The sequence below is a fragment of the Toxorhynchites rutilus genome, chromosome 1 (assembly GCF_029784135.1).
Source record: "Toxorhynchites rutilus septentrionalis strain SRP chromosome 1, ASM2978413v1, whole genome shotgun sequence".
Lineage (NCBI taxonomy): Eukaryota > Metazoa > Arthropoda > Insecta > Diptera > Culicidae > Toxorhynchites > Toxorhynchites rutilus.
The window spans coordinates 52,883,739-52,908,688 of record NC_073744.1 but is presented as its reverse complement, the minus strand read 5'-3'; the positions used below and the strand labels follow the sequence as shown (position 1 = coordinate 52,908,688).

Genomic DNA, 24,950 nt, shown 5'->3' with positions numbered 1-24,950 from the left:
CATGAAAATCCTTGGATTTTTGCCCCACTGATTTGAAGACGAACCGCCAATGCCGTCAACGCAAAGAAGGTGTTGTGCACAAATGACGTAACGCTGAATAAAATTTAAATTTTTTACTCCCCCTAGTTTTGAAATGAAACTAATATCTTAGAGGACGATGCATCGCAATTGTTGATTTTTGAGAAAACAGAAATTCATTATTTTTTCCGGTAGATGACTGTAGTGATCGATATCTCGCGTTGTACTAAACAAAGGCATGGGGAAAGTTTTGCGCTTTTTCTTATTTTCAGTATTTAGTTCTCTACTATCAAGAAATATTTTCTCTTTTTTTTTTTTCAAAATCAGTCTTTTTAACTTTTGATCTACAGGACCGATTCAGGTGATCGACATATCAAATTGAAGCCAATGAGTCTTCTTTCTAGTCCTTTTTGAGAAAATATTACACTTGCGAGAAAATTGGATTTTGTTTTCGTAATTATTGATTGTATTTGTTATTTACAGTTTACATGGTTAAGAGACAAAACATTCAAAAAATTTTCAATTTTTGAACTCAATAATATTTTTTTTTCTTAAATTTTTTTTTTTATTTCTATGTTTTAAAGTTTCAATTTTTGGTGTTTCTTAATTTTGTAACTTTCCAAAACTTTCAAAATGTTTAATCTCTTAGCCACTCAACTATTTGGCTTTTAAAATTTTTCAGTTTATTTTTTTTAAATTTGGATTCTTTTTATTTTAAAATTTTTTATTTCTTCTTTCAAATTTTTTACCTTTTAACTTTTCAGTTTTTATTTTTAAAGTTGTTTTAAATCTTAAATTTTTAATTTACAAACATGTGAATTTTAAAATTTCTTAACTTTTCAACTCTTTAGTCTTTATTTTTCAATTTTTAAAAGGGTTCAATTCTTTAATTTTTGATGGTTTGGAATTCATAAATTTTTCAAATTTTCATTTCTTCAGTTAATACAATTTTACTATTTTAAGACACAATGTTCAAATTTTTAATTTATAAATATCAAATTTTAAATTTTTTCTTAATCCATAAATATACAAAATTTTTAAAATATTTTCAATTATTCAATTCCCAAATGTTGACTTTTTCAAATTTAATTTTCAATGTGTGAAAAATATAGAATAGGTACTTGGTGGTCTGGGTATAAGTTCCCGAATTCAATTAGAGCATTGGAACCCCCACAAACAATCTACCTGTGTAGATTGTTCTCTGAATAAACTGATTATAGTCTCAAGTTTGAAACCATACCCCCTAACCAGGACTTCCAAATGAAATTTGCAATTTGGCATTACATGCTCTGCAATATGGCTTGAACACTTGCGCTGAAGAATAAAGATGCAAGCGGTCATTTTATCTATTTTCCATCAAGGTTTAATTTAGTTAGAATCCGGAAACTCAGTTAATTTTATACCAACGGTCATAGTAGGCGTATTTCAAATATTTTGACAGCAAATTGTTTGGAAACCGTGTATCTTTCGACGATGAAAATTTCCCGTTGATCCGTTTTGTACTTGAATTACGAAATCGCTGAAGGTGGCTAAATCGACAGTACAGGATGTACTTAATGTACTTAATGTAATGTACTTTCGTGAACGTGCAAATGTTGTTTTGAGGACGAATCTTAGTGGAACATACGATCGGAAGCTGAGGTTAAAGATTTTGAGATAATTAACGCTAACTCTAGGACTACGACATCGCCCATATCCGGATAATCCATATTCGAGAAGGTTATCGTTATTTCTGTGCCTGCAAGCGAACCAACAGGATGCTGAAGCTTAATGTGGATATATAGGGGAGAGTGCCTACAGAAACGTCCAATCCAGTTTTTGCCAAATTTGGTAACCGATCAATCGAAAAATATTGGCCAATTCAAGGCCAATTCATTGGTCAAGCGGAATTGCGAATATGGGCCAAAGTAATGCTGTAGACATGAAGAAAACATGGAATAAAATGGGCGCTGAGGTTGAATAACAGAGAGTCAAAAAGTATGAAAATTCATAAAAACTGTAAAAAAAAATATTTTCACAATTTTTTCTGAAAAAAAATTATCGTTTTTATTTTGATATAAAAACATTTTTTGTACCTTTAACCAATCCCGAGATGAAATTGGTTCTATAATTCTGGATTCTAAATGAATCAAGCTTTAATCAACAGTATGACCATGAGAAAGGTTGGCTTCAAGTTCAACTTTTTTATCATTCTTTGATTATCTTACCCAAACAGCAACACACAAAAGTAATATAAGCTATGTTCCTGAGTTCTTTATTATGCTTCGATATAACTTACAATTCGATACAACGTGCAAATTTGAAAGACACAATGTTCAAATTTTTAATTTATAAATATCAAATTTTTAATTTTTTTCTTAATCCATAAACATACAAAATTTTTTAAATATTTTCAATTATTCAATTCCCAAATGTTGACTTTTTCATATTTAATTTTTCTGTTTTTCCTTTTCAATATACTTTTTACTTTAATTGTTTCAATGTTTAAGATTTTCGGTTTATCCATATGTCCATTAGGGTGTCAAAGAAAATGGTCATCTCGAATTTGAAAAAGTTACCCCATAACAAATGTTCACCACCTCGAAAAAACACCCTATGCAAAATTTCAGCTCAATCGGACTTAAGGGAAAGGGGCGCAAAGCGGTCAAAGTTTGAGTATTTTGAAAATCGAAAAATCACCCATGGGAAAATTGGGGGTTTCAACAAAATTTATGTCAAATGTCTTAAAATTGCATGAAACGTTGAGTTCTACTGTCATCTCGAATTTTTTTTGTCAGAAATCGACACTCTGGGACTTTTGTTTCGAAATACTAAGCAAAACGTATGGGTTAAGGTGCCAATGAAAATGATCATCTCTATTTTTCATATGGTACTTAGTGCGAAATGACAATTTACACTATAAAACACCCAAGTAAAATATTAGCTCAATCGAAATTCATTTACTAGTGTCGAAGACGTTACAATTTGAATTTTTTGAACACCGAAAAATCATCGTGAATCGGGGTATCCAAGTATCCTTTTTTATGTCAATTGTCTTTTAATTGCACGAAGCGTCGATATTTACTATTATGTCGAAATTTTTTTTTCTGGGTTTCGGTCGTTTTTCCACCTGAAAATTCGATTTTCGACAAAAACATTTTAAGACATTTGGCATCAAAATATCGTTTTGAAACTCCGCTTTCCTTTGCTCCCCCTTTGGGTGATTTTTCGATTTTCATAAAAACTCAAACTTTGACCGCTTTGCGCCACTCTCCCTTAAGTCCGATTAAGCTGAAATTTAGAATAGGGCGTTTTTTCGAGGTGGTGAACATTTTTATGGGGTAACATTTTGAAATTTTATGATCGATATTTTCCCATACAATCATTGACACCCTAATGTCCATATTATAGTTTTCTAAAGTTTTAAATTCCCAAAATTTCTAAAAATTCAAAATTTATATATGTAGAATTTAAAAATTTCAAAACTTTCAAAATCAAATTTTTTAAATTTATATTTTTTACATTGAATAAAATGAACATATTCTTAAAATTTTTATTCCTAACATTTATAAATTTTTCAATATTCCATCAAATTCCGAAATTTCAACTTTTTATATTTCAATTAATTATTTTTTAGCATGAATATTCCAATACATTTTTTTATTTTTGAACTTTGAAATTTCTAAATTTTTCAACGTTTGTATTCTTTAGTTTATAATTTAATTTGATTTTTCTCAATTGTTAAATTTTAATTGTTCATGTTTTCTTTGAAATTTCAAAATTTTTGAATTTTCAGTTTTTGTTATTAATTTTTTTTCAATTTTCTTGATTTTATTACCATTTCTTACATTTCTAGTTTTTAAAATTTCGTTTTTTTAAGTTTAAGTTTTTCAAGTTTTTTTTAAGTCTTTAACTTTGTAATTCCCAAGTTTATTTTTTTATCTTTTTTTTAATTTTATCAATTTATCAATTTTTTCAATTTTATAATTTTTTAATTGTTTCATCTTTCATTTTTCTCAATTTTTAAAATTTTTGATGTGTTAAATTTTTTAGTTTTCAAATTTTAAAATCTTTTTCTTTTTTTTTTGTTTCTTTCAATTTGAAATTTGAAATTTTTGAAATTTTTAAAGTTTCAAATCATTGAATTTTGAATTGAATTTTTTAATTTTGGAATTTTCAAATGTTGTGAACTCTTGAATTCAAATATAGTTTTTTATTTTTGAGTTTTACTCGAATTCTACAGTTTAATTTAGCTTTTTTTATTTTTTAAATTTTAAAATTTATGAACTTTGGAATTTTAGATTTTGTATTTATTAAACTTTAGAATTTCACTATCTTTTTTTTTTTTTTTATTTTGAATTCTTGAATTTATTATTTTAGTTTTTAAATATTGACATTTTGAATTTTTGATTTTCAAAATTTTGAAAGTTTTGAGCTTTTAACTTTTTCAATTTATTAATCTTTGAATTTTTGAATTTTGGTTTTGAAATTTTTGAATTTTTGAACTTGGCCATTTTAAAATTTTGAATTATTAAATTTTTAATTGTTCAATCTCTTAATTCTCAAATCTTGAATTTTTGGGTTTTTAAATTTTATATTTTATGATTTTTTAAAATTTTGATTGCATGAATTTATAAAGTTTTTGAACTTTTTAGGTCTCAGGTTTTTAAATTTGAAATTTTAAATTTTTAAATTTTTGTTTTGTTTATTTTAAATATTTTGATTTTTTGAATTTTTGAATTAATTAGGTTTTGAATTTTTGAATTTAAAATTTTCTTTAGATTTTGATTTTTTTTTAATTTTTAATTTTTTAATTTTCAACTTTTTTTTCAAGTTTATCAATTCCCAAATTTTTCAACTTTTAGGTTTTTAGATTTTTATTTTCCAATTTTTTTCAGTTTTTCGATTGTTTAATTTCTCAACCACAATGATGGATTCATTTATAACCTCATGTATGAAATTATAAAAAAAAAATTATTCCAAATTATTTTATAATACTCATAATTCATTATTTCATGTAATTAAAAAAATCATGTATAAAAAAGTCTATTGAATATAATTTGAAAAATAGAGGGGACCAACCTGGGGGGCCAAAAATAACCATTATTCATGACATTTGAGATTTAGTAAAGTATTCGAGTCTCTTGCGACGTGTTGGAGAAGTATTATAATAAATTGAGACTAAAAATATTGATTAAGGCGTTGGTAGTTGTGCCCTCTAAAAGCTGTCGAAAAATTTATCTCGGGAGCAATACGACCAATATAACTTGAATTTGAATATTTTCCCTTACGATGCATCCTAACTTTGTGGTCGAGAAGATCGTCTCAAAAATGGAAATCGGTTCAAAAACGTGCTTTTTTGCTATTGGAAAATTATCTGAATCTTCACTAAAATCTTTGATGAACACAACTCAACTGAAAACCCACTGAACAAATAATGTATTTCAAAAAATAAAATTAGATTTCATCGAAATGGTCATCTCATAAATGGCTGATCTTTTCATGAAAGAAAATACACTTGACTACAAATCGACAGTGCATTGTAGAATAGACATATTTGTTCGTTCTAAAGCCTGAATGGATAATTTTTATATGGAGTTGGAGCACGAGGTCCTGACCCTAACTTCGCATATTTCCCCTATATTTTTAGTTATACCAACTAAAAGTCATCATTATAATATGAAATCATCTCCAGACACAATTTGTGTATACCTTTTTTTCTCCACTTGCAGAAAAAAATTATTTTCATTTACATTATTTGATTAGGAAAAGTTTTTCTCAATTCATATTTTTTATTTTAAAAGTTTGCCTGAAAACCCCATTATTGTCGCTTTCCAAATATGTAGTGAGAAGCTCAATATCGTCAATGCGAATTGCGACAAATGATTATTCACACAAATTAACCACACCTAATACTAACAAACATATCCCTTCCAAATAAAATAAAAAAAAATCATACCAATTTTTCGCGCCTATTTTTTGATTTTCCCGTGCTCGATGTGCTCTTTGAGAACTGTCAAAGTTGTCGTCAAATATCTTTATGATTGCTACATGACGGGAAGTGGATAGACAAATAAAACTCAGCTTGGTGCTTTTTTGTCATTCAATGTGTGCCATACAAATTAGTCAAAACACATTTATTCAGCGATAGTTTTGATTCGTGCCGGCGAATACCGGCAAAAGAACGCATAATTAAGACCTAAACCCCTCTTTTTTTACGGACGGTATGAGCCGGGGTCTTTCAGTGCATCATCACCAACAAGAAAAACTGAACAAAAAGTCGAATTAAAAAAGACAACAAAATATAGCCACGAAACTCGAAAGATTCCACTTGACATTGTCGCTGCAGGGTACACAAGGTAGCTGCCGGCAGTTTTTATGGCTGATCGGGGGTCGACAGGCACTGAATTACATAAGCTTCCATTAATCTACCTACCATTGCATAGCGTCTCATGAGGTGACTTCAGGTGCCTTCAGACTGTAGTACATAAAACATGTTTCCGTCTGGAATATCGCATCTTATCTAGTTGTTTTATGATGATAATAAAACACATGTTCAAATTTGAATATTGCTGTTGTCGTGAGAGAGTAATCCCATCACTGATGATGACCAAGCTCTGCTGCCGGTGAGAGGGCGTCCGGTGATTCGAAAGTTCTGATCAAACGCAATGAGGAAATGGCATATTAATTAGAAAATGAGAGTGGTTTGAATCGTTGGCTTGAAAAACTAGCAAAGTGCATTTACGTGGGGGCCGCGGGGGCCTCATATTGCACCGATGAATGCAGTACTGGCCCACTTCGGGCGGCGGCGGCGTTGTTCTGAGTAGCACTCTAGATGGTATCGGAATTCTACTTGGTATTTAATTAATTAATTGCAGCTATGTTGAAGTCACAAACGGAAGGGCTTCAATAATTGCTCAATTTGATGCGTGTGGCAGCACTTATCCGATTCGTGCTTACACTGAGTCACAAACTCCATGGCGAAGGTTTGTGGGTGCGGCTCATCAGTGAGAAAGGTTTTGATTTATTATTTCGTTATTCGCTAATTGAAATTTGAAAAACGATGCCGGTTTTTCACACCGAAACGATAAGGAAGCTGATTGTTAATGGGAAAATTTGAATGAATTAAGTTGCGCACAGAACAAGCGTTATCTCTCCTACCAGAACACCTTGCGCTGATATTAATTCTAATGGATCGTATAACAAATTGATTTATTACATCGCAGCAGCATGTTCAACACATTGAACATAAATATTATTGAATCAAACACAACTTTATTAGCCCCACATAGCGCAACTATGTAAGAAACGCCGGCTACTATCACGTAGGAGTTGTATCGGTGGTGGCACGAATGAATTAGCATAGAATTTATTTCATCTCGATGCTTTGTTTCATAATGTGCCGCCGTAAGAAGTGAGTGAAATACTACTTTTCAACGAAAACCAAGGCTGGTCAAATGATCTCACACATGGAATAAAACAGTCACTGAACTCAATTACCCCGAAGTTGTTGCACTTAGTTATTTATAAATCCATTCTACCTGCGGAGTCGTTAGATTACGATAAAATGCATATAATCTACCGTTCGTGGGTGAACGGTGTCGTTGAATTTATAGCTACGAAACGTGATGCCGATGAATAATATCTGGGAAAAATGTGTGACTCCCGACCTGTCATAAGCATAATTTCAAGTGATTATGATTTTTCCACGATAAGAATAAATATTGAAAGTGAAGGGGTGGGTGATTTCCACCACAACGGACTTGTGTCATGATCTCGCAGGGGGTGATAGAGGCATTGTTATTGAAATCATGAAGCCTCGGAGTTTATTTCGTATAATAATAAATTATATTTGTGGGTAGGCTGTAAAACGTCATTTTTGCACAACTTATTTGACAGTGGTAAAAATCTTATACATACTTCGACGGTCAATTATCGTTTTTACATAACTGTTTAACCCCTTTGTAGCGATGTTGAACTTCAAAGCGCTATGAGCATGGATAGCATCAGTGTTACGAGGATGAACACAGCTGTTCAAAATCTTTCACCTGATGCAATGTACAGCTTGATAATATCAGGTTCACTTCTGTTGGATTGGAAAGCAATTTTGATTGCCCTTCAACACTAGATTGTCCAAGCAAGTTATTTTGATTACTTTCCATTTTTAATCAGAAAAATTATGATGACACATTATTTCTTTAAAAGTTGTGACTTTTTGTCCAACTTATGAATAAACGGAAGATTCAATGTAAAACTATTTGCACTAGTCGATGTTCATATTGGCAAAGTTGAATCATAGTTTCGAACGACTTACCTTGGTAGATTTATGATGTTTGAAGAGACAACTCTTAGTTCCAAGAACGCCTGAAAAAAAAATGAAAAGAAAATATAGACGTTATGTTATTCCACAATAATTATTCGCAAGCGATGGTTTGAAAACAAATAAAATAATTTCAGCACGTATTTAGATAAGCAGTTTTTTATGATAATTCAGTACAAATAACGACGAGGTCAGAGATATGGGGCGGTATCTCGGTCATAACTTCACGAATGTTGTCTTTCAAATGTTCAAGAGTTTGCGGAGAGTTGGCATAGACACGGTCTTTCGCATAACCCCACAAAAAAAGGTCTAGCGGGTTCAAATCGCATGATCTGGACGGCCAATTGGCATCACCAAAACGCGAAATTATGCGTCCCTCAAATTTCGTTTGCAATATGGCCATGTTCGGTCGTGTTGTGTGGCACGTGGCGCCGTCCTGCTGAAACCACATGTCATCCGTATCCATATCTTCAATTAGTGGCAAAAAAAAAGGTTAACATGCGGCCATAGCGCTCACCATTCATAGTTACCGTCTCGCCGTCCTCATTTTCAAAGAAATACGGCCCGATGACTCCACCAGACCATAATGCGCACCAAACAGTGACTTTTGGCGGATGCAATGGCCCCTCAACAATCACGTGTGGAATTTCTGAGCCCCATATACGGAAATTTTGGGTGTTCACACAGCCACCGAGCTCGAAATGTGCCACATCGCTGAAGAAAATTTGATGCGAAAATTAAGCATTTTGCTGCTGTTGTTCGTTCACCCAATCGACGTATGCCCGACGCATTCCATGGTCACCACGCTCTAATTTTTGTACCAGTTGGACTTTATATGGATGTAGGTGCAAGTCCAAATGCAAAATTCGCCACAATGATGTGTTTGACAAGCCCAATTGCTGAGCACGCCGTGGAATCGAAACATTCGGGTCATCCTCCACACTGGCAGCAACAGCAGCAATATTTTCGGCCGAATGCACATTACGATGATGCACAGGTTTCACAATATCCGCTACGGATCCAGTTTGTTCGAATTTACGCACTACATTAGCGATTGTGTACTCTGTAGGCCGTCCATAATGCTCGAAAAACATTTGCCGGTTTTTCATCATTTTTATAGTATAAATAAATAATATAGTATAATAACAAAATTAAAACGTTGTGCGATGCTAAAACGATGCATATTGTAAAATGGGAGACATTCAACTAACGATATGACGCTTTGGTTGACAGCTATGTCAAACGGTTGTCAGCGCAGGGCTGTATACTTTCGGAAGCCCGAAATGGAAAACCCTGTATATAAAAATGTTGTGTTCGTTTGTGTACGCGTCAAAAACTCGAAAAATACAAAACCGATTGAGCTCAAAGTTGGACACAATATACATTTCACTCCGAGGAATGTTGTTACGGCATAAAAAATTGAAAAAAAAAATTGAGAAAAATGATCTTCTATATCACCATAGTACGTTTTTGAAATAAAGCTTCTTATGAAAATCGACCATTTCGTATTAGATATGAATTCTATGTGATGGTAACATCTTTTTCTAAGTATTTGACAGAATCGTGAACTGAAATTGTGTTTCAGATTGATTTAAAATTTATCGATTTCCCTCATTATAATCTCTATATATACAAAAATGTTCTGTTCCTTTGTGTACGCGTCAAAAGCTCTAAAAATAATAAAAAATGAAAATTCAACTCAACCATGCAACCACAATGTGCCACAGCAAAGCGTGGCAGGGTACAGCTGGTTTGTAATAAATATACTGGTTGCCATGCCAAAGTTTTCTGTCATGATAATTCTCCGGTTCACACTTGTATATATCTTACATTACGTTAAATTCTCTAGACGCAGAGCTGTACTTAGATTTTTTATCTCCACCCTCAATTGTTTCGTGGCTTTCCAAAACAGTGCTTGAAAATTTCATGAAACCAGATTGTATGGCGAATTTATGAAATTACAACGAGATTAAGTTTGAGGAACAACATTACTTTATTGAGGATAATGTGTATGTACTTTAATCAACTTTAATAATGGGACTATGGTAAATATATCTACAACCATATTAAATGTAATCAAAAATAGTAAAAATAAAACAAGTCTTCCATTGGTGATATGCTTTCCTCATTTGTTGATTGAAGATTCCAAAGCATAGATGATGAATTCAGTGAAAATTTGAATTTTGATTTCTCTGCAATTGACTGTAGTGATACTGTAGGATTTTCGGAAAAAATATAAACGATCATAAAGTTTGGCTAAACACTAGCATTTCCGCTTATGCGAGGATTTATACCATGCTCATTAATTCTTATACATATCCGGTCTTTGCTCGACGGGAGATATACTCTGTTTCTGGCGGAATTTGGAATGGATTCTGTATTAAGAGCTACTACCAAGCAACCTGTTTCTCACATGTATGGCTCGCAAGAATCGAAAGCAAGAAATGCCCGAATTTTATGTCAAATCAGGAACATTCTAGCGAAATTGCCAGTTCAAAGCGTACCTAAACATTGTTGGGACATGCATCCTTGAACCTCGAGCTTTCAATAACTTCTGGCCTGGAAGCTACTATTATCAATTTTCTTGTACGTTTCGTAAGAATTCTCGGTATTTTGGTAAAACAATGCTGTGCGTCCTGGCACGAGAAGAATGATAAGCTTCTTGCGGACGGATCAATAATAAAATGTTGTCAGAGCGATACGAAACCGACAACTATAGGAACTGCTATAAAATAAACCATGTTTCGGAATCCTAAGTGTACTAGATTTTATGTGGAACTATTATTTAAATATGTTTTTAACCATATAAACTTTTACAACAAAAATATTAATAATAAAACAAGTACCTTTTAACAGCCACCGCACCCACCTGGCAGACCATCTAGAGATTTTTTCGACAAACTAGATGAGTGGGTTTCCATACTTACAGAATATTGTATTAATACAGGTTTTTTGGACTTTTTGAAACCAAGAATCTGTAGATACAAATTACCGATATTTTGAATTCCGCACAGAACGTACATATTTTTCTAAATAACGTTTCAAAATTAGTAATGGTGATGTCCGTGATGTCCTGCGTGATGTCCTGTTTTCTCATATTCGATCGAAATTCGAAAAGCAGGAGTTTGCATCATTGGTTCACAATAGGCATATTAACATTAGGGGTCATTTTAGGGTCAAGCGTTCGAAAAATTGAAAAACAACTGTGATAATGTTTCATGGCTTTTGATAGCTACCACTTGGTAAGGGTTTGACATCAAATGATAGCTCAGTTTATTAGCTACTACTTACTATCAATTTAATCCAATTTGGTAGAACTTTATTGAACAATAAATTTAGATTAAAGCAACTATATGCGGAAAGTACAAAATCTCACATAACCAAACAAAAAACGAAACCTTATAAATGCAAAAGTATGTAAACTTTTCTATAGTATTACTTTGATAAAAGCACACACATTGACATGTAGAAAAAAAACCATTGGATTAAACCTCTTACAGGAACAAAAATGTAGGTTTTGGTTTTGGCCGATGTTTTTGCTTTTTTTCATGTTCCGGAAAACGAACGGACAGAAAAAAATAATTTATGAAGATAGGAGTTTTTGTAACGCCAATCATCAAAATTACACCAATGGCTTTCGTTACAAAATTTTTTTTTTACAGTTTGGCGTCTCGTTTTCTGGAATAGGGCACTATATTACATAGGGCGGGCTCGATTATATACAGTTTCGGGTTTATTTTTACTTTATATAACTGAATCCTGTATTCGAATCGAGTCAAAAAAAAATATTTTTTTTCTATCGTTTTCTATACATATATTTGTCGTTATTTGAATATAAAAGAAGAATTTAATATTTGCAAAATCCTTCTACACATATGTTCGAATTTCGTTTCAAATGACAGAACTTTTTGTTTGTTTCGGACTCTGTTGCCTAAAACTGGCGCTACATTAAAAAGTACGCTACAGAAGACGATTCTGTTGCTTCCATTAGAAAGATGAAAAAATTTTGTACAGGATATAGTTGTGAAACGTCTAAATTAGTGGATTTAAAAACATTTTGGAAGTGAAGAACTCCAAAGTTAGTCATTTTTAGTATGTTATTATTGATTTTATCCTAAAAATTCATATTGAACATAATTGTTTCTATCAATTAAATTAATGCTTTGTAACCGCACTACAATTTGTTCCTTGACACTCAACTTCTATCTATCTTAATTTCGCTGCAATATCGACATAAACAATTCCTGGTGAAAATTCAAGCAAAATCTGCAATTTTGACCCCACTGTACGTACATATGAAAGCCGCTTAAATTTCACCTTAACGTTGAAAGGTAATATTTTTTCGGGAAATAAGCCATGTTTAAAATATTAAAAAAAAATTTTTTTTTCAAACTGTATATAATCGAGTCCGACATGTAGTTCTTTCTAGTATGGATCTGTGTTATAGATATGTATGTTTGTTCTAAGGTCTTGTGTTCTGCAGTCCGAAGATTGCAGGTTCGAGTCCTGTCACAGTCACCATAAACTAATATGAAAAATGCGTACGCCAAGTGAGCGGTAGGCGAGTGATATTAGATTCTTCGAGTAGAACACACGACGCGTTTTTATCTAGCGCATCGTCATATTTCGCATGACTCGTTTGTATCATTATTTCCATGTGACTGTTGACTGGTTACAAGTCTATTCTTAAATACGGTTACGGTCTGTCCGGAGGATAAATATTAGACATTTTTTGACAGATAGAATTTGGTTGAAGATTGGTGTTTGCCATTCTTTAACTATTATCATTGGTAAAGAATGTCAAACATCAAACAAACAAGAAACAAACAAGAAAATTCAACTGAAATATATATAGTAACCTCACCATGTACCGACAGGTTTGACGAACAGACCGAAAAATATTTTAGGCATAATAATTGAATATTTGCTTGTCGTGTTTTGTGTTGAATATATTTGATTAGTACACGTTGATAAAATATCATCTGTCAATTAGAGTCAAATATTTGGCTTCTGTCAAATAGTGTATGAGCACCCTTTTGGGTGATTCATACTTTACGATGGGTAATCTGATGTGGGTTCGGGTTTTGGTTAATCACATTTCTTTAAGTGTGAAATGAGACAAATCAAGCATGGAAAAAGCATCAGTTATTGGAAAATTAGGAAAGTGTGTGGGAAAAGGATTTGAATGCTACAACTAGCTGTTGCACGGAGATACTTTGTTTGATACTGATTGTTCGGACGCAGGCGCAACCCGTCAGAATAAACTGGCAATTATCACTCGCTAGAAAACATTAACTCTTAACAAGTAATTCTGAAAAGAACTGCTTGTGATAATTGCGCAAAATGATGGATGTTGATGTTGGAAGGAAGAACGAAAATGGTGTCTCGATTTACAAAATGGCATTTTTTATTCTCTGTTTTGGAAGGAATCACACCATTGCGTTAACACGCAGAAAAGTTGCACTGTCGGTGAGATGCAACTGTACTTTCTGCATCTGCATTCTTCTTCTGCTGCTGCTTATTGCGCAGTGGTCGATGTCAAACTGGTTACTGCACGATGATTTCGGAATATTGCTTGGTGGTGGAATGAAAACTGAACGTGGTTGAAGAAATTCTGCACTTAACTGCTCGGTGGTTGGAGGAAATCTGGACGATGGTTATCGAAACACTGTTGTGGAGCGCATCGTGCTCGCCACTTGTATAGCGGATTGCATTGTTGCGCATTTTCGGTGGGCGTAGTTTCGGTTGCTAAAATTTTGTTCGGCACTCGGAGCGTCGGGCGTGAACACTGATCCTAGTAAGTATTTGTCATGTTAATCATAAACCTATAGCATTTTAATTCGTATATTTTAGTCAAAACATCGATACATGGGCCGCTCCTTTCACGGGACTGGAACCGGAACCGCAACAGATTGTTATCCGTGAAATGGCAAAACAAGGCAGATATCAACTATAGATTGCAGAATTCCTGGGATGATCGAAAACATTCGTTTTCAATGCACTTCATGATCGAAAAAAATTGGAATCGACCGGACGCCCTCGGAAAACGACAGCCAAGCAAGGTGCTGAAATCGAACGAGTTTCTAACAAAGATCCGTTCAAGTATGCGAAGAAAATCAGAGACTCCGAACAATCCAGAGCGGCTTGTGGAGCATGGACTCGGAAGTAAAAACCCCAGGCAGGTTCCTATGGTTACACAGAAACATCCTCTAGCTAGGTTGAAGTTTTCCAAGGACCATTTCGATTAGTTAGGCCCGGAAAACAATAAGAAATGGCGGAATGTGCTGTGGTCTGACGCAACAAAGGCCATTTCAATCGGTTCTGATAGATAAAGCCCGATTGTTGTTGGTCACCTGTATGGAATCGGCAAGATAATGTACTCAGCATCTTTACGTTTAGGTACTGGAAGACGTTATGGTATCGCCCACGAAGTGGGAAATGCCGTTAAAATGGCAATTCATGCAAGACAACGACATGCGAATGGCATATCTATAAGCCACGCCACCCGAATTGTGGATTGTGAATTGTGCAGTCACCGGAACTGAATCCCATCGAATCTGTGGCAGATCGTAAAGAACGGATCCAAAGAAAAAAGAAAAAAGAAAGAAGAAAGCTCCTTTCGGCATGAATTTATTTTTTTTATTTTTTCGATATGATCCGAATTTTGAACTGGACTTATTTTCTGACGCGTTTTTTTCTTACTTAAATATGCTAAAAGAGCATTTTTACATTCATTGTTTTTTTTATCTGTGGATGTTTTATTTCTTCGAAAGAGACAAATAAAAGATTATTGATTAATTGAAATACTAAGTTCGAATATTTTTTCTCAAAGTTTAGCAACTTTCTTTTTTCGCATGAGTAGTAGTCTTATTGTTTTGTCCGACACTGTATATGTTTGCAGGCTCTACTTGGATTCCAAAAACATCCTTGTATTAATAATAAATATGCCAATCAATGGTTCTAATGGGATTATGCCATTCAATGGTTCTAATGGGATTATGGTTCTAATGGGATTATTGGACTTATAAATTCAATACGGTTATCAATACAGATTTTTTGAGAAAAAACTAAGATTAAAAAAAAATTTCAGATCAAAAACACATGGCAACCCTGGTGGCCAAACCGACAGTCGGTTGCACAAAATATTTCGAGGGACATCGAACTGAACTTTGTGTGATCCCTCAATTTGTTCTGTCTCGTAAACTTCTTAATTCATCTTCGTTGACTTTCACGCTTCTCTGATTTTGACCTCTGCGCTTCATTTCATTCCTTTACAGCTTTTATTTCGTAAGAATGTTCGATTCCCATTAGAACCCTATGCGGCCTGTTTATCCTCCCAACGCCCATTAACCTGTTAACCATTAGATGAGCAGCTCACGTGAGCCCAAGAAAACTTCGAAACGATGTTTGCATTTTTTTCTGCCGCCTTCGTAAAAGTCATGGACAGCTATTAAGTGGGCTAGAGTACAAGATTTAATTGTCACTTTATCTAAGGATACACTCGCGGTGGACTTGTTTTGTTCTCAACCATGGTGTTTTCAATATTGTTTATGCAGTTTGTGGCGTGCATGTTGTGACGGAATTGCATGAACAGCAATAATATCGCCCACGTAACGTGTTTATGACTGTGTAGCTATCTATTTTGATTTTATGCGCCACTTGTTTGTTTGGGGTCAATTATTGACCGCTTCCTTATTTTCTCACACCAATAGAAACCGATATGATTCCGTCCTCGATCCACCAAACGAGAGCAGCTAAATTGGTTTGATCTCTATTCCATTACGAGAGACAGAGAGAGGTTGTCGATCTTGGTTCGCATGGGCAAGACGTATTAAATTAGCCTGATAGGCGATAAAAAAACAACTTGTTCGAATCTGTCCATTCACTTCAGCCGGCGGACCAGTGTGGAAGTTGACCTCCACCTGTCAAAATATGTGATGTATGCCCATCGCTGACACATGCTGTGTTCGCAATAATTACTAAACCCATTGTTCGGATCTTGCGCAAGCGTTACAGGAAGTAATTAGTCGAATCAATCCGTGCTTGAGATTTATACTATTCGACGTTTGGCTGAAACTGCATCGAAAGGGGATTCTTGTCTCAAACAGAACTATATTTTAAAAAAACTGGCGTGATCGTAACTTGCACCCAAACGAAATAACCAAGGGTAAAAAATGCATCATTTTTATACACTGAACCATACTTCCGTTCTCGACGCACAATGGACGGACAGAATCAAAGGATCTTGAACATCTAGTAGCACTAGAAAAAAAAACAAACCGTGCATGAAAAGAACCTAAGTCAGGACTGATTTTCTAGTTTCTCTTCATTTCACGATCACCGGTCGTGGTATTCAATTGTGCTGGCCACACCATAGCTGTAGCATCGAACAAAAAATGATTCGTCGCTCGATTGATCAAATGACGGATGCGTCACGAAGCTTCGCGAAGGATGTGTTCATAACAATCTGTGGGGAGAAGGAAAACATGGAAATTGCTCAGTTGAGAACGAATTACCTCCCACGGTCAGGCCCATATGTGCAATTCCAAATGAAATCGTCCAAAAAATGCAGATTTTAAAAACATGTATTTTTGATTCGAATGAAAGTTTGTATTCCGTTTGGGTTGGAGGAAATATGAGTTTTCCACAGCAATTGGGAATTTTTTGACTCAAGTGTAACTTTTGAAAAGGGCGTATCGATTTTAGTAGGAGAAATCTCTGATAATTTATGAAACTATGAGTCGTACCGAAATAGTGTCTTAGAAAGAGTTATAGCGTATTGATTTCTAAACATGAAAAAAATATACACTGAGAAAAAAATTAGTACTCTTTTTTTTATTTACACAAAAAAACTTTAATTTGCAATATCCAAAATACATATATTTTAATTTTTTCATATAAAATAGAAGTCATGTAGAAAATTTAAAAAATTGGTCCAAGATGGTAAAACTATTTTTGATGAACTTTGTGAAACATCGAATTTTTATGAATTTCTCTTAGAATTTTTGTATGTTAACAATCAATTTTAGCCACAAATTATGATTTTTGATGTGATTTAAAACAAAAAAGCTCATTATAAATCTAGCCATTCTCGAGATATTTAAAAAAATATTTTTAATTTATTGTCTTTTTTCTAGTGAATATTCCCTTTTAATATGTTTGTCGTGTTATACCGCCATGTTCATGAAATTTTATGAATTTGCTTATAATTTCCAACAATTTTTCCAAATACATCATTATGGTAAAAATATATGTTTAGGAGTTACGTTGAAAAACATTTGAAGACATGTGGGTTAACACAAAACGTAGCGATAATAAAAAATCTGTTTTTATCTTAATACAATCTTTTAACATATTATTCGTGTTACACAATCAAAACACGAACAGTAGAATTGAAATCCCAACAACAAATACACCTTGTTGATTCAACCGGACGTTATTAGTACACATATAATTAATTTGTTTACGTTATGCCTAGATTATACCTGAAGTCAGGTATCTCTAAGCTACCTCTGTATAGGTATATAAAGTCAGGTGTCTTTAAGCTACCTCTGTACAGGTATATAAAGTCAGGTACCTTCAAAGTACCTCTATAATGTATATAAAGTTACTCATATTCAAACATCGTTCATCAGTCGAACAATCTTCCTTATAGAGTGAATAACAGTATACCACAATGGACTACAAAATTTTTTTTTCGTGTTGTAGACCGTTTCCGAAAAACGGTAAGAAATGTTCATCTGAAAAACGTTCCTTAACCGTGTCAATGATTGAGAAACTTAAGTCAATGGGATACAATATCTTCCTGGATACATCTTTAAAAATTTGCGGATCATGCCGTTTATCTGTATACTCTTCCAAAACAAAGCAGTGTAATACTGAGGAGCAGATCAGTACAGCAGTAGGAAATACTTTAGAAGAAGTACCATCAATAGTTTCAGTCGTTTCAGCATCCTCGCAAGATTCTCAAAACAGCAATATACCAGAGTATTCCCGAGCGTACAACATTGAGCTATTCAACAAGGGAATCGCCGGTATTAACGTTTCACCAATAATGACGAAAAGACTTGGACAGGCTAGTTGCCCCGAACAAAAATTCAAAGAAATTTCTAAAGGTATTAAAAGAAATCTATTTTCCTTTTCACATGAAGAAGACGAAGAGTCGAACTTTAAACAAAAGGCAAAAGAGTTTGATGAGATTATCAATCAGCTCAAAGAAAAAAATGACCACACAGTGACAACAAGATCAGAAAAAGTTAGAATTTTAACAGTCTTCCCTAAGTCTTGGTCCGTGCAAAAAATGGAAGAAGAATTTGGCGTTAATAAATATATGGCAATTCAAGCCAAAAAACTGGCAAATGAAAAAGGTGTATTGTCGACACCACATAGCAAATATGGACCAAGTTTAAGTGAAGATGTTAAAAATCATGTTTCGGAATTTTATAATGACGACGATATCAGTCGATCATTACCTGGAGATAGAGGCTATGTTTCTGTAGCCAAAGATGGGAAGCGTCAACACATCCAAAAAAGGTTATTAATAACATCATTATGGGATTACTTCAACAGATTTAAGGAACCTCATCCAAATTGCAAAATTGGATTTAGCTCTTTTGCATCAATGCGTCCAAAGCATTGCAAATTGCTGAATAGTTCAGGAAACCATAACGTAGGAAATCATAACGAATATATGGAAAAAATACTATGTAACATATCAAATAGATCAAAATACTGTTACCTTCGTGAATGTAAAAAATGCCCAACAATAGACGAGTTTGGAAACTGGTTTCTAGATGAGCTTCAGGAACGCAATTCAATTGAAATCACTTATGCACAATGGATTTCTACTGATCGATGCGACATATAAACTCTTGTGAAACCGATGGAAGAATTTGTATCGTATTTTTGCGAAAAAATAGAAAAATTACTTACTTATGATTACATTAAAACAACAGTCCACATTTCTTAACAATATAAAAGCTTATTTACGAGAAAATTAGGTTGTTGTGACTTGCAATTTTTCCGAAAATTATTCATTTGTGCTTCAAGATGAAGTTCAAAGTCATCACTGGAACAATGATCAAGCAACAATCCATTCGTTGTTTATTATAGAGATGAAAAAGGTTCTCTGGCAAATTTAAGTTTTGTAGTTATATCTGAAGTTTTAAGTCATGCCACAATAGCTGTGCAAGTATTTATTTCTAAATTGGTAACATTTTTGAAACAACAAATGCAGGTAAAAAGAATAAAATTCATGTCGGATGGTGCTGCATCCCAGTATAAAAATAGGGAAAATTTTGCGAGTTTATGTCAGTTTAATTCGAAATACGACATTGACGCTGAATGGCATTTTTTTGCAACATCACACGGCAAAGGACCTTGTGATGCAATTGGTGGTACATTAAAACGGATGGCGACAAGAGCTAGTTTGGCTAGGCAAAAACGTTTTTTGACTGGGCTAGCAAGCGAACAGAAGACTATCTTACAAAATTGTCATTTTCATATATGTCACAAGAAGAATATGATCGGGGTGTGGAAGAGTTGAGTAGCATGTATGATAACACCAGACAAATTCCAGGTACCCAAAAGTATCATTCTTTTGTACCTGTATCCGAGAATGAAGTAGCAGCAAAGTTGTACTCTAACGACAATGCAGCAAGTTATCATAATGTGTATAGAAATATAAGAAAATAATGAAAAAAATAAATTATATACAACAAAATTGTTAGTTGATAAAAATAAATGTTCATAAAAAAATAATGCTAAAAATTCTAGTATTATTATTAGTAACTCTCAAACTCCGATAAATATTGGAATTATTTGACCAAATTGTAGAGAATTATATTTTTTCCTTTTATAAATGTTGTGTTCTGTTGGCGCAACATGTATAACAGTTTGTATTAAGATCAAAAAAAAATTAATATCGCTACGTTTTATATTACCCACATGTGTTCAAATGATTTTCAACGTAACTCCTAAACATGAACATGACGGTATAACACGACAAACATATTAAAAGGGAATATTTACTGTAAAAAAGACAATAAATTAAAAATATTTTTTTAAATATCTCGAGAATGGCTACATTTAGAAGGAGATTTAAAATGAGCTTTTTTATTTTAAATCACATCAGAAATCATAATTTGTGACTAAATATGATTGTTAACATACAAAAATTCGAAGTTTCGGAAATTCATAAAAATTCGATGTTCCACAAAGTTCATCAAAAATAGTTTTACCATCTTGGACCCATTTTTGGAATTTTCTACATGACTTCTATTTTATATGAAAAAATAAAAAAAAAATAAAAATTTGTATTTTGGATATTGCAAATTAAAGTTTTTTGTAAATAAAAAAAGAGTATTAATTTTTTTTCTCAGTGTATATTTTTTATGTTTAGTCATCAATACTCTATAACTCTTTCTAAGACACTATTTGGGTACGACTCATAGTTTTTGAGATATAAATTATCAAAGATTTCTCCTACTAAAATCGATACGCCCCTTTCAAAAGTTACGCTTGAGTAAAAAAATCCCAATTGCTGTGGAAAACTCATATTTCCTTCAACCCAAACGGAATACAAACTGTCATTCGAATCGAAAATACTCATGTTTTTGTCATTTGTCGATTTCATTTGGAATTGCTCATATTGGAGTAACAAATGAAAATGCTTCATAAACGGCTGCAAGTCCACAGTAAATGCTATTAATCCTATCAGCCAATCACACGTTCTCAAATGACACTTCTCAGCTTCTGTTGTATCCAGTTGACATAAACAGTATCTGCATGAAACCGCATAGGATCACGAAACATCGGAGTTTTGTGTTCATTTCGATAAACCGCTGATTAATCGGGGAATTTATCAAAGCCGCAAATCGTGCATTGCCGATCAGATCTATGACATCTAGGAGGAATTATTTAGCAAGCAATTATAAATCAACTAACGTGCTGTGGTGCTGTTCACCCAGCACCAGCAACATTGTACTCAATTACTGGCTCCCGGTAGACTTAGAATCAACCGGTGCTCTGATTTGGAATCACGATACGAATCATTAGCCGATATCAATTGAATCTACCCGTTACATCGAATCACCATACCCATCGGGGGAAATATTAACGGATATGTACGTTGTTCTGTAAGCTTGCGCGCACTTTTGTGTTTTTCTGTTCGTTCGACAGCACCGCTCAAATGCAATTAGCCTCAAAAATAAGCCTTCCGCAAATCGGAGCATCACGTCCAAATAGGAAAACTGATCCATCGATGATTTGCAAGCGTTGTAATTACTCACCGCAGTTCATGGCTTTGTGCTGTGATTTCATGTACTGTAGCAGGTATATTATGAGTACATTCACCCCTACTGTTCGTTCAATTGACCAGTTTTTTTTGTCCATCCTTTTCATGTATATTGATCTGTCTGAGCAAATCAACGCTCAGGTTCTTGTTCAAGTAGACATAAATCTAATCATTTTAATTGCCAACTATAATTGCCGGAAGAAATTCATCAGGAGGGTGAGAAAAACAATTCAAAATTAAAAATAAAGCCGAAAATCCGATCATGTTTACATATGAGGCGTTTCACCAAGAGAATTTAATTCTTGTTTTCGTTGGATCTTGTAGGCATGATGACCAAAATCCTTCGTCAAAATTCGGAACAGTGTGGCAGTGGAGGGTTGAGTTATTTGGGTCATGTTCAATACTATCCTCAGCTGCGACCTTTTTTCATCGAGAAATGTTGAAATATATCGTGGAATCTCTGTCAAAGCTTTGTTTAATTTGTGGTTATAGAACCCATCGTTCAACATGCATTCATGCCGGAGCGTTCAAACTACATCCAAAATTGATTTTTAGCTCATGTCTTGTCATCCCGATTTATTATATTCAATGAGCCTAAACATAACAGAAAATGTCATGACTCTCAAATACTGGTAAGCATTTGTATAAAATATATGGTACAGCAATATAAGATTAATACGAGCGAGCGAGACAAAAGACCAATAAGCTTTCGACATACTTTGCCACATATACGGCTCAGAACGAGATAGATATTGCTCTCCTTCATGCTCTCCTTTTTACTCTTAGAAAACTCTTTCCAACTTCATTTTATAATTAGGTGCAATATTATCACGCATTTACTCAACAGCATCATTAGCTATGTGGATAGCGTGGTCGTGCAAAACAGTCTTGCATTCCAGTCGACCTTGGTTCGATCCCCGTTGACGTCGTTTGGACTTTTTTGTTTGGGTGCAATTCCAAAAAAGATGAAAAAAGGAAAAAGAAAGAGATGTCTGCCTCCATACATACAAACAACTTAAAGCGTTGGGGGACAGATGATTTTATTTGCCCATTTGACGCTTCAAGGCACGAATTGGCATGGTTTCTGTCGAAAATGAAATGCTTTCTGACAACGCTAGTTGGGGTGTAGAGATGTGCCATCTGCTCATGAGCTGCTTATCCGAATCGCTTCATCATAGTGAACGGATTCGGGTCGGCTCGCAATAAAAAAAAGCAGCTCTTCAGCTCATATCGGAGCTTTTTAGCTGTTGAACTGGTAATATTTATGAAGTACGGTTTTTTTTTCGTTTTTTTTCGTTTGAAACAAGAAGGTGAGAAAAATTCGAGTTGTTATAAATTTCCACCACACCAAATAGATTCAAATTTAGTTTTAGTAGGAAACGCTGTGGTATTGTATTTAAATACATACTTAAACTGTATTGCGTTGGTTGATCTTTTGAAAAAGAATGTGAGAATGAATTACTTTTGAAATTAGTAATTTTTCACTGAGTTTTGGTATTTCTTCCAAATTTTGTCGCCATGTCTACGAGAGGAAGAATCACGAGTAGTATCACGAAGGACGGTGCTAAAGCGAAATGTCGCTATTGCTACTCCTTGATTTAGACGTCGAATGGATCGACCGATGATATGAAACGGCACTTAAAAGGAAAGCATCCCTTTTTATCCTTTGAGCGAAGTACGGTGACCATTACTCCATCCTGTGGTAGTAACGAAGCAAGATCCGCAAACGAAAGGGGAAGTCTTCCGGATAGTCATCAGCAGACTGGAAACATAGCTCGCTCCGGTACATGTGACATCGACAGAGACGACGTTCGCGAAGCTTCTGGAAGTAGTTTGGCTTCCTTGGATTCGATGTCCCAGACTTCGCAGATTCCGTCGATGACTGAGCTTATTGACGTCCACCGACCAATATTTATCCTTAAAAGAAGATGTCTAGACTCGCAGCTGTTGAAGATGATATGTATAGAACATCATCCGTTTTCGCTCGTAGAAGATGTTGAATTTAAAAAAAATGTTCACATGCTTTGTCCAACGTTTACCCTACCGAACAGGAAGACACTAACGAACACCTAGTTGCCTGCTTCGTATAATGAGGTTTCAATAGAAGTGGACTTATAACATACTACAGCGGGTAGCTTCACTAGTAATGACTGGACCAACATAAATATTAAAAGTTTTTATGCTTTGACGACCCATTTCATAGATCGAAGTGGTGTCTTTAGATCTTATCTGCTTGAGTGCTCTGAATTCGAGGAAAACCATACAGGAGAAAATATTAATTCGTGGATAAAGTATGTTTTGAAATCATTTAATATTGACTTCAAAATAACCTCTATTGTTACGGATAACGCTTCTAATATGAAGCCTCTTTCTTGGATGTTCGACACTTAAATTGCTATGCTCATTCACTAAATTTAGTTGTTCAGAATGCCGTAGGGAAATCCTTCAGGGTGGTGATTGAAAGAGTGAAACTCATTGTGCAATATTTAAAAAAAAGTTCAACTGCATCATCGCAGTTAATCGACATGCAGAAAACGTTGAATAAAGCAGCACTGAAGCTTAAACAAGATGTTCCAACTCGTTGGAACTTCTCCTTCGAAATACTTGGGTGAGATTCACTTAACAAAGAACCTATAGTTTCTACCTTGGCTTTGCTGAACTCAACAATTTCTCTAGATAGCTCTGATTGGGAAGTAGTGGAACAGAGCGTAAATGTTTTGAGAACATTCTATGAGGTAACTGTTGAGATCTCTTCCGAACAAAATGTATCTCTCTCCAAAACATTTGTGTTGTACCGCATTATGTTGCGGAAGATTCGCACATTTTCAGAAGCTGCTCTCTCACAAAGCGTGAAGATATTGAGAAACGAACTTGTAATAGGTCTACCACAAAGATTTGGCTCAATAGAATAGAAGAGAGTGAATTAAGATCTCAAGCAGTTTTGTTAGACCCACGTTTCAAGAAGCAAACATTCGGAGATGACTCTAAGTTCCAACATCAATCCGTTATAAGAAAACTACGGCAAAGCAGAAGGGTAGAAGTGCATCAAACTCAGGTTAATATCACAGAATCCGCTCAATCTTAATGGCAGAAGTTCGACGAGATTGAAGAAGGCAGGATCTATCACCAGCAGCGATAGTACAGCTAGATAAATATCTTGCAGATGATCCACTGGTATAGTGGAAAGCCAGAGAGCTAGTGTATTCAAAACTACATGAGTTAGTAAGAAAACGTCTATGCATTCCGGCGACTTCAGTTCCTTGTGAAAGACTGCTTTCAATTGCTGGTCAGTAACAGAGAAGAGGAGTAGGTTATCATCGGAGCACGTTTCACAGATTT

General features: G+C 34.2%; 1 protein-coding gene across 2 annotated transcripts in view; it reads right to left on the bottom strand.

Moving 5' to 3' along the window:
* The window catches only part of LOC129773439 (beta-alanyl-bioamine nonribosomal peptide synthetase ebony), a 126,887-nt gene that overhangs the window by 81,670 nt on the left and 20,267 nt on the right, over positions 1–24,950 (bottom strand). For both annotated transcript variants that reach the window (XM_055777111.1, XM_055777071.1), the window contains exon 2: positions 8,312–8,361. The gene's annotated coding sequence lies outside the window, so the exon portion shown is untranslated. The remainder of the gene's footprint in view (positions 1–8,311; positions 8,362–24,950) is intronic.